We start from the raw sequence: 12,979 nt of genomic DNA on the forward strand, positions 1-12,979 counted from the left end.
AATCAGGGGTGGGGGGCATCCTACGTTGCCATTCTCCTCTGTTATATTTTCTGGTACCATTTTTCTGGGGTGAACCAGTTCCCTTTGTCAGGTTGCTCCTTTTTGTATTGTTGTTACCCTGTTCCCATCTGTACACATTCCCATTTTCATATTGTACCAAATCCCTTTTCATCTTCCTACGCTTCCTCTCATATTGCTTCATAACTTGACTTTCTACCCATGTATATTGGGTGTTCAAATACAATTCACATTCTTCAAACAGTAGATCATTTACAATAGTGTGATTAAGCTGTTCTAATTCAGCCATTAAAATACAAATTTTTTTATCATTGCAACTTACTATAAACCTCATAAAAGTAAAACCAAAATTGTCAAACATTTTTGCACATTCATCCATACTGCCTGCATCCAAGTCAACACCCATGGGATATTTAAAAAATCTTAATCCCATAGGGACAATCCCCTATCGAAACATTTTTTCAGATACATATTTTCTAACTGTACACTTTTGAGAATCTTTAATTTTTTTCCAAAGTCATAAATAATATCCTTAAGTGTTTTATTATCAGTCACTTCCGCATCGGTGTTTTCGCCAATGTTATCTTGCCTAATTCCTCCATCGAAGTCAAATTCGGCCACCATAAATTTATTAAAATTGTATTGCACACCCGACTCTACATTTTTTCGAAAACAAGAATTTGTCACAGTACCTGCTCGCATCGTGTTGGTACCCATAGCATACGTTCTTTTGGCTCGGATGACCTCTGATTTTACAGATCTGATTATTGAACTAGATCTGATCGGAGGTTTTTTTAAAAGTAGGGGTTACCCCCTGGCAATGGTGACAGATGTTATTAATTATGTGAAAAATGAATGGGGGAAAAAGTATAAACCACTTCTAGGTACTGGTCCCAGTAACAGAGGGGGAGCTCCTACTGACAAGGACAGTGATGGTAGGATTGAATATACAAGGACATGTGTCCTGCAATTTGCACCTTATAGTAGGGATATTAAGAAATTAATCCAGAAGAACTGGAACATATTAAAGACAGACAGTAATGTTTTTAAGATAGCGGGGGATATGCCTAATTTTTTATCAAGAAATGGTAATAATAATATGACATTTCTAATGGAGAAGAAAATAATAAGGAATAATATTTATGATACACAGAGAGGAACCACCAGGTGTGGCACCTGCAACCAGTGTAGTTCAATTATTAGTACCCCCTCAATTACATTACAGAATGTCAACCTGATTGAGGTTAAGTTTCAGAAAGGGAACTGCAGGACCAAGCACCTGATATATTTAGCAAAATGTACCAACTGTCCTTGTTCTTATGTAGGAAAAACTGACAGGTGTTTGAGAAATAGAATCTATGACCATTGTTATAGTATTAGAAAGAAGGATGGAAACAATGCTTTATGGAAACATCTAGACGTAAACACAACCTGTTCATCTTTTCATTTTGGCATCTTAGAAATTGTTAAGGATAATCCGAGGGGTGGTAGCATAAAGAAAAGATTGGGGGAGAAGGAGGCAAGATGGCAAATTAAATTAAATGCCTCTGTGTATCCAGGTATTAATGAGCATATATCCATCAAACCTATATTAGAGAACAGTGGATAGTTTTTTTAGGGGGATGGATTTGGCCTGTTATTTACATGTTCAATTATTTATTTTTAAACTTTACTCAGACTCTTTGAAAATATTCTCATTCATATTGTCAATGTTTTTAACTATTGTTTTTAGAAATGGATTACTAATTTGCAAGGTTTTAATGAATTTTATGAAAGTAATTTATGTAATTAGGTATAGGGCAATGGGAATAATGCATTGGGCACTTTAAGACTTTAATTGCAACTTATTGAGAATTTGATTGGTATGGATGTGTATATAAGGTGATTACTTCTTATGAGCAGCGTTCTGATGAAGTCTATATTTAATAGATGAAAGCGCTCAACCTGTACGTTTTAGTAGTTAATAAAGTGGATTTACGGTAATTCAGTCTGTGCCAGTGCTTTTTACATGCTGTGACCAAGAACGGATTTTGAACTATCATATCATACAACAGTCCATGTGTCATGTATGTCATCACACATGTCCACCAATTGCAATGCCTACAAACATGGCTAAATGACAGGAATGTAGGACCTACACACATGTACATGTAGTGCTGTGCATTCAGCTACCATGCGTGTGCAGTAGCTGATGTTTGCAGGTGATCTGTGTCTTACTACAACATGCAGTTGCAATGCAGCCCCATCATTGCCAACTGTATATGGTGAAATACTGACAGTACGGTAAGATGTACATCAGGTATGGATGGATGTGTGGACATACAGTGGTAGGCCATCTTTGCAGATGGATGTTTGCTGAAGACAGCTCACAGGTGTGTCACAAGCCATCCTACCATAACATGTGCAAACACTAAGCTATGTTTCTGTTAATTGAAGGGGAAGACATACAACCTACACAGCGGTCAAGGTGTCACTGACTGTAAATCACTTGACACCTGTAACACTTAAGATCTCCCGTGTGCATATATCAGCACAATTGTCAAAGGTAGCGTCGGTACACATTGTAATGCGGGCAATACTGCTGCATGTCTGTCATACGTATCATAAGATAGCAGGTGTTTGATTCACAGTACTGCCATGTATGTTTGCTTGTGTGTCCATATATGCCATGTATGGTGGGGAATACATCCCAATTGTTACTCACACCTCTGTACACTGTTGTAGAGATCTGTACATACTGCAGTGTAGAAAGCAAGACATAGGCAGGGGTGGGGTGTGTATCACACACATGTGAGCTATCTGTATCTGCATGACATAGGTGCATTCAATTGTGGACTCCACAGAGTGTGTGTGTGTGTGTATGTATGTATGGCTGTCTGGTCCATGGAGTGAGGATGTATGTTACAATAGTGAACAGATAGGACCCCTAACCCCTCCAGGTGATGCCATCTACTACCCTGTTGATGCCGTTGATCTTAGAAAATACTGACTACCTGTACATGTTCATCCTCTGTGTCACATCATGTGGGTGCACAGTACTGTAATGGTGATTACCACATAGGCAGGGGTCCCCACCTCAACACTATCAAGTGTGTGTGTGTTACAGTGTCATTGACTCCATGAGTGTGGGCGTGTTACTGTGTTTGAATACATGTGTGTGAATACCTGTGTGTGTGTGTGTGTGTGTGTGTGTGTGTGTGTGTGTGTGTGTGTGTAGTTGTGTGTTCTCATCCTGTAATGTGAATGCGTATTACTGCTACACAGTGAGGCCTCAAGCTATCAACTGGCCTCTAGCCTTGTCAACAGCTAGACCTCTATGTAAACTCCCTGCCCCATGTAACTGTACCTGTGATGTCACCCGGTATGGATGTCATGTCTCTAGCCACTGTAGCTTAGTACACAGCTTCCATGCTCCTGGATCAGTAGATGGGTAGACATCTTTGGAATGTCAGCCTTTCTAACAGTGAGGTTGAAGCTACGAATAGCATGCTGGTATTGCCATACATGACTGTGAGTAGTCCACACTAACACATGGGAAACTGCAAACACTGGTACTCAACGGCACATGCAATTAGACCTGAAGGAGGGAAGCAGCACATCATTACCAACATGTTGTTACTGTTGTTACCAAGACACATACTGTGAACAGAAAACAATGCATTCTGAACCTGTACTATGTGGTATGTCTGCTGTGTGTCAACAATACACAACAATTGTAATCTACACTTATCTCCCTATTCTGTTCAAAATGTGCATTAGACCATATGAGAATGTCCCTGCACCGATGGTGTGGATGACAGGGATGCGGCACAGACATCATCATATGCACAGGGTGATAATGTTTGCCAGGGACCTAGGCTGAACCAGTGGATGACATCATGTGTGTGGGTTACTGTCTATGATTTAACTGGCCATGTGTGGTTGTTATACAAGTGAGTGTTGCGGTGCCCTACAGATGTTTCTGGTGTGTGCGTGTATGTGTGCACACAGTTCTGCCATGTGTCTGGCTTACACAGGGGTATTATTGACAGCTCCAGACTGTACAGACCAGGTTTTACAGCTCACGGTGTCCGGCCACGGCCACGTGACCTGTGCCTGCCAGGGGTTGCACAGGCACTAACAGGCAGAGGTGCAGAATGGGTACTGTATGATGACACATGTCCACTGGAACCATGCCCCCATTGGGACCATCCAGGGCCACGTCCATGTGGCCTGCTGTGTTCTGGTATGGACAGCACAGCACCAGCTGCACTGCTGCTGCTACCGCCACTATGGGAGCGGGCATGTGAGGTAGCTCATTCACGTAGACCTGCACCAGGTGATGTAGATGGCCTACGTCCACGTGCCCTACGCCTCACTCCTACCAGATGTTCCAGCACAGACAGCTCATGCTCACGGATTGTTATGCCTCAGTCAAGGATTCCAACCATGTCACCCAATCGTCTGTCCAAAACATCAGCAATCTGCTGTTGAGCATTTGCCAATGCCTGGATGTTGTTTAAAGAATGGATAGCAGCCCTCTGAAGCCTCTGCCCTTCTCTGTTCTGCCGTTCAGCACGTGCCTGTGCCAACATTACAGTCTGAAACATGCGTCTGGTGACACCAGCTACTGCTCTCTGTCCTGCAGGGGCATGTCAGCCAGAGGTCCTCCTACGAGCAGCACTGGCCATATGCCTGTGTGGCCCATCTCCAGTCATTTGACTGACACCATGGTGTGAATACACACCTTCCGTAGCCACCACACATTCCTGTTCCAAGCTACCACATGCTAACTGTCCTTCCTCTATGGCCACTGGTGACAGGGTATGTGTTGGCATGAGATCTGTGTGCGGGGATGAGGGGGATATAGGTGGAATGGCAACCAGTGGCACAGATTCAGCCCCTGACAACCGTGCCTGTGCCTCAAGCATATGTTAATCATCACTGCTAGAGTCTGTGGGGACACTAACATCAGATAGACCGCAGGAGGGTAACGCACCTACATCACCTGTGAAGGCAAACAAAGACTCTACATTACAATACAGACACACACACACACACACACACACACACACACACACACACACACACACACACACACTGACACACACACACACACACACACACACACACACACACACACACACACACACACACACACCATGCATGTGATTTGAAAGAAGGCATGCAACATGCATTTGATACAGCAGACTGCATGCAGCTCAGACAATAATAGTGGCAGTTATTATACATCCCTGGGTTGCACACAACAGCAAGCTTGTGTCATAGCAGAAGCCATGCATTTCACACAATCATGGTAGTAAGCATGCATCCCTGTGTTACACCATGTGGACCAGCCCAGGTTAACAGTACACATGGCTGATGTGTGGCATATGACCTTGACATTAACATGTAGTATGACATGTAATCTGCTGATGTGTGCATTGACATTTTATTTTTTATTTATTTTATATTTGTTGACCAGGCTAGTCTAACTGGATACATGTTCATTGTCAGTAGAGGCCCAAGGAGAAAAGCTCCAAGACACACAGATAAATACAATATAGTAAGTTACAATAGTCCAGGTATATAATAGCTGTTGTTAGTAAAATACAATACTCATAACACAAGACAGTACAAGGTAATGTGCAAGAGATGTTACTATATACATATATACATATTTTAAATTACAATAACATGGTCTTTGGTTGAATAAGGATAAGTCAATAAAGATGAAGAGTATTGAGAGAAAGTTAGTCAGGGTTAGTACAGGGGCATAACCAATGTATACTGAGAAATAGATTTAGATTCTGTTTAAAAAGTGTCAATGAAGACAGAGATATGAGTTCAGTGGGAAGAAGATTCCAGTGCTTACTAACAATATTAGAGAACAGAGAGTCTCCTGCTAAGTTGTTGGATCTGCTGGTGTTGATAAGGAGTTTGTTTGAGGAGCGTAAATGTTTAAGATTGTTATATGGGGTAATGAGGCAACAGAGTATTGGAGTGTTGGTGGGTTGATGCAGGGTCCTATGGGCTATGACAAGCTGGTGAAATTGCAGTTGGTTTTGGAACTCTAGCCATCCTAGTTGCTTAAGAGTAAGACAGTGATGAGTTCTAAAAGGAGAGCCAGTGGCAAATCTAGCAATATTATTATAGGAGAGTGTCAGTTTGTTGAGGTTGTTTTTAGAAAGATTAGTGTATATATTTCTGGCTATGGCAGTCCTGGCTACTGGTGTAAGAAAGGGTTTGATTCTATAGAGGGACCCCAATTTCTTGTTGACTGTTTTTATTGTGCTGTTTATATACGTATCAAAGCTAAGGTTGTTATCTATTGTTATTCCTAAAAGTTTAGTGGTTGAGTCGGGAGATATGATAGTGCCATTATTAGATACGAGTGTGAAATTTATTGGTCCAGATTTTTGGGTTGGTGTGAAAAGTAAAAGTTTAGTTTTTTAGGATTTAGGAGGAGGCAGCGGTTTAAGAACCATTGTTCTACTGTATTAAATGCTTTTTGGGTAAGGGACTGTAGTTCAGTTGGAGACGTGGCTGAACAAATTATTGTGGAGTCGTCTGTGTATTGAATTCAGGTGGCATCAGGAATTGCTGAGTGAAGGTCATTAATAAAAATGGAGAATAGTAGTGGGCCTAATATAGAACCCTGTGGAATACCTAGGGAAATAGGGAGGTGAGTAGATAGATTGTTTTCCCATAGCACAGCCTGTTGTCTATTGTCTAAGATTTAAACCAATTTATGGCTAGAGGTTCAAGTGAGAGGGATTTCAGTATATTTAAAAGGAGCTGGTGATTAACCATGTTGAAAGCTTTAGATAAATTAATAAAGACTGCAGAGGAGAGAATTTTGTTGTTACGGCTTTTGTTGAAGTCTGTGAAGGTTAGCAGGGCAGTGGTAGTACTGTGGAAAGGTCTAAATCCATGTTGACAATTGGCTAGTAAGTTATTTTGGAGTAGGTGGTTAAGTAGTTGCTTATGGATGCATTTCTCCATAATTTTTGCTAGAGGAGATAGAAGAGCAATAGGACGATAGTTAGAAAAGTCGTTAGAATTCCCACCTTTATGTAGTGGGATGATGTGAGAAATTTTCCAGATAGATGGGATAGTTCCTTCACTTATAGTTCTGTTAACCAGAATGGAAATAGGATAGGCTATGGCTTTAGCTCCTTTTTGCAGATATTCTGCTGGAAGTTTGTCAGCTGAGAGGGTAGTAGGTTTTAGTTTCTGGAGAAGGGAGCAAATAAAGGAAGTTGGAACTGGTTTTAACTGAAATGATGGAGGTGGGCTTGTAAAAGATGTAAGCAGATTTGAGGTATCTGGAGATAGTTGACTAGCAAGAGTTTGGATGGCATCTGTGAAGAAAGAACTGAAGGCATTAGCTATCTGTGTGGGATTATCCGGGTTAGAGCTTTGTGGGTTAGGTGTGATAGATTGACCTGGGTATAGTAGTTTGTTAATGCTAGTCCAGAACTTTTGTGGCTTCTTATGGTAAGTTTGTTGTAGTTGGAAGTAGAAGTTCTTTTTGTCTAAGAGGATGACTGTTTTAGTACTATTTCTAAGTTGTCTAAAGGTTTGGTGGTCAGTGGGATTTTTAGTAGTACGCCATTGTGCCCAGGATTTGTTTCTAAGAAGGATTTTTGCCTAGTAGCATTTGAGAGCCAAGGGGCAGGTTTAGCTTTATTTCTAACAGAGCGAGTTGGGGTGTGATGGTTGAGGATGGTTAAGAATGTGGAATTAAAGTATTCCACTGTTTCATTTAGTGGGAGGGATTTTAGAGGTGACAATTACACTGCTCGAGTTCTGCTTGGAAAAGTTCTGGGTTAAAATGCTTTTTGGTGCGTATTATCCTGAAATTGTTTGGGTAAGTTAGGTTGGTTTTGTGTCTGATAATAAAAGTTAGTGAATGGTCACTTAGATCATCTGGGAGGGTTCCTACTTAGTATGTTTGATGAGGAGTATTAGTAAGAATCCAGTCTAAGATACTTTCTTTGTTACTAGGTTTATTAATTCTGGTTGGGGAGTTAATAGTTTGTGAGAAGCCATATAGGTTAATATGGGTGGTAGGGTATACCATACTGCAGGACTTCCAGTCAATATTAAAGTCTCTTAAGGACTATGGTTTCTTTTGGGAGATTAATAGAAAGCCAGTTAAGGATATTTTCAAGGACTGAAATTTTATTTCCTGGGGAAGGTAGATGCAAATGATATATATAGATTTACATGAGTTGATCTGAAATTTAGAAATGAGGATTTCGGCATTATTGTCAGAAGGTGGTGTAAGGTTTGCAGTGGTAACTTGAAGGTCTGATTTATAAAGGATTGCTACCCTGCCTCCCTTTTTGGTTGTCCGGTCTAGTCTAAGGAAATTGTAACCAGGTGGGGTGACTTCATTGTCTTTAATTGTGGGTTTTAGCCATGTTTCGGATAGACATAGGGTGTCAAATAGGTGAACATCTAGGAGGGCATGGAGGTGGGCAATTTTATTGTTAATGCTACGTATCTTGAGATGTGCTATATAGAGTGAGTTAGAGGGCTTAGTAGGGGCTTGGGTAATGGAGTTATTAGGGCTGCACCATTTAGTGGCAAGGATGTTGTTTGGGCCTGGGTTAGGATAAATATCCCCGTCTAATAAGGAGTGGAGGCGTATTCTATGTATAGGGTAATGAAAGTTGCAATAGTAGTTAAGTGATTTTTTAATATTTAGCTTGATATATTTAATGTGAGATAGTCTATGATATTTAGTTTGCAAGTAGCAGGGTTTGGCTGTGGTGTTTATGTAGTTTTGAGAGATGGCTAGTATTGGTGTAGAGGTGTATTTGGTGGGGAAGAGAAGGGTGGGGTATAATGGTTGTTCATAAGAAGTTAGCAGATAGGCAATAGTTAGAGTAGGAAAGAGCGAGATCAAGACTGATAGTTTTATTTGGTATGGTATGGGTAATTTAGCCATTATATTAGTTTTTAGGGTGAAAACTTAAGAGAGGTAAGTATGTAAGAACAGGTAAGGAGATATGACAAAAGGTGTGGTGCTGTAACAAGGAGGGATGGGAGGTCAGGTAACAACAGGTGAGGTGTTAAGACAAGGAGGGATGGGAGTGTTAATGAGTTGGAGTGTTAGATTGGAGCAGAATGTGATGGGGTGTGGCTACAGAGGAATAAATGTAGGAGCAGTGGGGGCAGGTGAGAATTGGGGCAGGGTAGGGGAGAGGAATGAGTCTGCAGGGTGAATGGAGTGGGTAGAGACAAGTGAGTGTAGTAGGAGAACAATCAGTGGAATGCTGACTGATAAGACATGCATACATGTTTGACACAATGGTGTCCTGTCACATGTACAGTGGTGTAATGGTGTCACATTGCAGTGTTGTCTGTATGCCCTACAGATAAAATGCACTTTTAGCAGATGTGCATGACCATTGAAGGGTATTATGAGGCATCTATATTGCTATACAGTGTGAAGTACAGACACAGTGCCATTGCATGGAATCATGAGGCGTCTCTATTGCTATACAGTGTGGATTACACATACAGTGCATAGCCATGACTGTGTGCATACACAATACATATATACTGTGGATTGTGACCGACATCACTGAGGTGTATACACAGTAAACCATGATGTGTAATGTGTGACACAGGTCACCGAAGGACATACGGATGATGCCCACGCACATCTGCAAACATATTTTAGCTGCCTGGCAACCATGTCCACACATGGCAGACTTGTCAATGCACCATGTCCCATATGACATTTGTGTACCACACACACGAGGTGCACGGCTGACAGTGATGTCCAACAGCAGCAAGGGAAATGTACTGTATCTGTGGCCTGATGTGGTTGTCTGTGTATGTATGTGGATGCTGTACAGGTGACTACTGTCATGCTATGACACAGTCATGATGTACAACACATCTTATGTGGTCGAATGAAGCTACACCTCCACAAGCTGTGCACAGGCTTGTAGGATGTCCAGTGTTCCACATCTGCAATATAACCATTCAACAAAGGCTATACTTGGACCATGTGTAACCAATGTACAACAGGGTGTACACACAAACACATCACATCTACTGTGTGTTGCTACATGTCTCTGGCCATCCTCCATGGCCATGTGTGAACATGTGTTGACCAAACGGTTGTGATGGCCATCTATCTCACATGTCTGTGTTGTCCCATATGACATACACCCATAGATATCAGATACTCCACTGTCCACAGGGTTATGCAGACAAAGGGTTGTATGTTTGGTATGTGGGGTATGTTTTATGGGATAGTGAGACAATGTTGCAGCCGGACCACTACATGTCATGGACATGTCAGATGGCACATCCCAATGTGTGCACTCATTGCAGGGGCATATTCCACAATGGTGAATCCTGTGGGCTGCCCATACTCCAGCTCACTGTGTAGTACTGTTTGTGTACCCCACATGTGTAGTTCTGATGTATAGTACATATTTATACATTGAACAACACCTCCACCGTTGTATACACAGTAGTCCACACATCTAGCAATGAAAGTTTCTGAGGTTTCATGTCAGTGTTTCACTTAGTTTGTAAGTATTGCACATGGGTAGCCAGTGTGATAGATTAAAGATGCGACCTGTATATTGTGACTGGACCATACATTATGTGTACATGTGTTAACTGGCCACATGGCGAATAGATCTGTGCATTAACATGCCTCATACTTATAACTGTCTCACCTGCAATGGCCTGCTGTCTCTGCAGAATGCCAGAGGTACTTATATAGGGGTGACACAGTAGTATGATCATTATCCACGACTGTATGACAGCTACACGGTGCAATGTGCATGTTAACACATTCACCAGTACAACAGGATATACTATGGAGTATGCACATGTGTGCATACACAGAGTAGCATACTATAGTATGCGGCATGTGTGTATACATGCCTTGCATATGATGTTACATTACATATTGTACAGTGACACATGCAACTATATGGGATATAATAGTTACATGTGCAGTAGTGACTTACCAAGCAACTCCAGGCTTGGTGGTTGAGAGACACCCACCTCCACAATGGCAGCTAAGGTTTGTGGATGCTGTTTTGATGGTGTCCCCAGGTTGGCTAGTAGCTCCTCGGTACGTGTGAGTGGGGGCTGGGTTGGTGGCCGACCACCTGTTGCACCTTGTTCCCTGGTGATTGGATTTGCACGCTGTTTTGCACATCTGATCAGGTCCATGCAGTGTCTGCGCACCTGCTGATATGTGCGGTTATGGCGACCCTCATCATTAACCCTCCTGTGAAGTTCCTGCCACAGGTCATCACACTGCTGTGCATGTTGTGGCACATGGCTAAACAAGAAATCATAGTTGTCTTGGAGGTAAGGTATAAGGGCCTCATCCTCCAAGCGGGTATAGGCTGGGAGCCTTGCTTGCGGCATATCTGGAAGACATAATGATGGAGACAGGTCACAGTATCTCAGAGATGCACAGAGATATAGCTGTGTGTATCACATTTATTACATATGAACAGTTGTCTCTGCAAATCTTCATGACACTGACACCACTGACATGTTTGTGTCACACACATGTGACACCCAATGGGGATTGGATATTATCACCACATATGTGTGTCACCTGATTACATTGCTCATACTCCATGTGGATGCTGTCTTGATGTGGGCATGTCTGTTTGCCTGAACTGGTGTTCTTACCTATCAGCACATGCCTGGATGTGTCCACATTAATGCTGTCAACCTTGATGCTGTGCATATGTCACATATCAACACATACACTACCTTAAAGGACATGACCTGTGACAATGCAGACATGCACACGGAAGCCTTTACATGCATGTGGTTTGCCATATACATCTACAGGGCACCGTACAGCAGTTCAACATCCTGCCACATATCGTCTGTGTTGTACATGTGATACACATGGTACACTGGCTAACCGGATGGTATTTGCAGGGATGGTTATCAACTGTAGCATGTACGGCCAAGGTCATGTAGTAGTCTGTATGCCCTGGGCAGTGTATGAGCATAGGATGTAAGGTCACCTAGCTGTAGCCGACAGCCATGTTTCCGGCGCCAGGTGAAACAGTGCCTCATAACTGATCCAGACGGTTAATGATACATCTACCATGCGGTCATCACACCATGTCTGGCAGAGGTGAAATGTGCAGCTTTGCTGGATAGGGTTGCATAGTATGGCAGGAGTATGTAACGTGTATGGCACAAGAATATGTTCAGCATGTGGTGATCCTTGTACTAGGAAGGTGGATGTCCATGGCGTATGTATTTCAGATCAGGATATGTACGTGTAGCATGTCCAACATCACAGTGTTGGACATGTCTTTATGCAGGGTAGGCATCATGCTACATAGTGGAGATGAGGATTGTGAAGGGTGGTGTTGCCCATCCAAACATGGGCAATACCCCTTAAAGGTGATATGTGATCCGATATTGGTCACTTGAGTGATGAGTATGGCTGTACAATGGTCTCCATGTTCATGGATGGCACCCTGTCATGACTAGGGTTGCTTCTTATGACTACCTAATAGGCTTGGTGACGTCACTAGCTCAGGGAGGTAAACTGCACAGCACCATCCCTTACACACAGTATCCATTACGTTGACCGCTGCCTAGGTGGTAGTTCATGGGTACAGGGTTATTAACCTAGCAGTGACAATGCAATATGCAGCTGTCAGATTGTGCACATATGTCATACACCTTACCCACAAAGCCCATACTGTAGGTTGTCCACAACACTGAGTCAGCTATTGCTCCTAGGTCATAGCCATTCACATATTACATAGGCAGATGCCTCCCATTTGTCTGTGTGGTATAGGCTACAATGAGGGGGAGTACAACAAATTAACCCTGTTTTACTGTAGCTGCCACTGGTGTGATGTGCACATATTACTCAGACACCTTTTGTAGTGTTGGTTCTGTCATACATACTCCTGTGACATACAAAGGTACATCTAGTATACTGAGTGTA

This window comes from Protopterus annectens, chromosome 3.part1 (assembly GCF_019279795.1).
Source record: "Protopterus annectens isolate FY-2018-M chromosome 3.part1, PAN1.0, whole genome shotgun sequence".
NCBI classification, from domain to species: Eukaryota; Metazoa; Chordata; order Ceratodontiformes; family Protopteridae; genus Protopterus; species Protopterus annectens.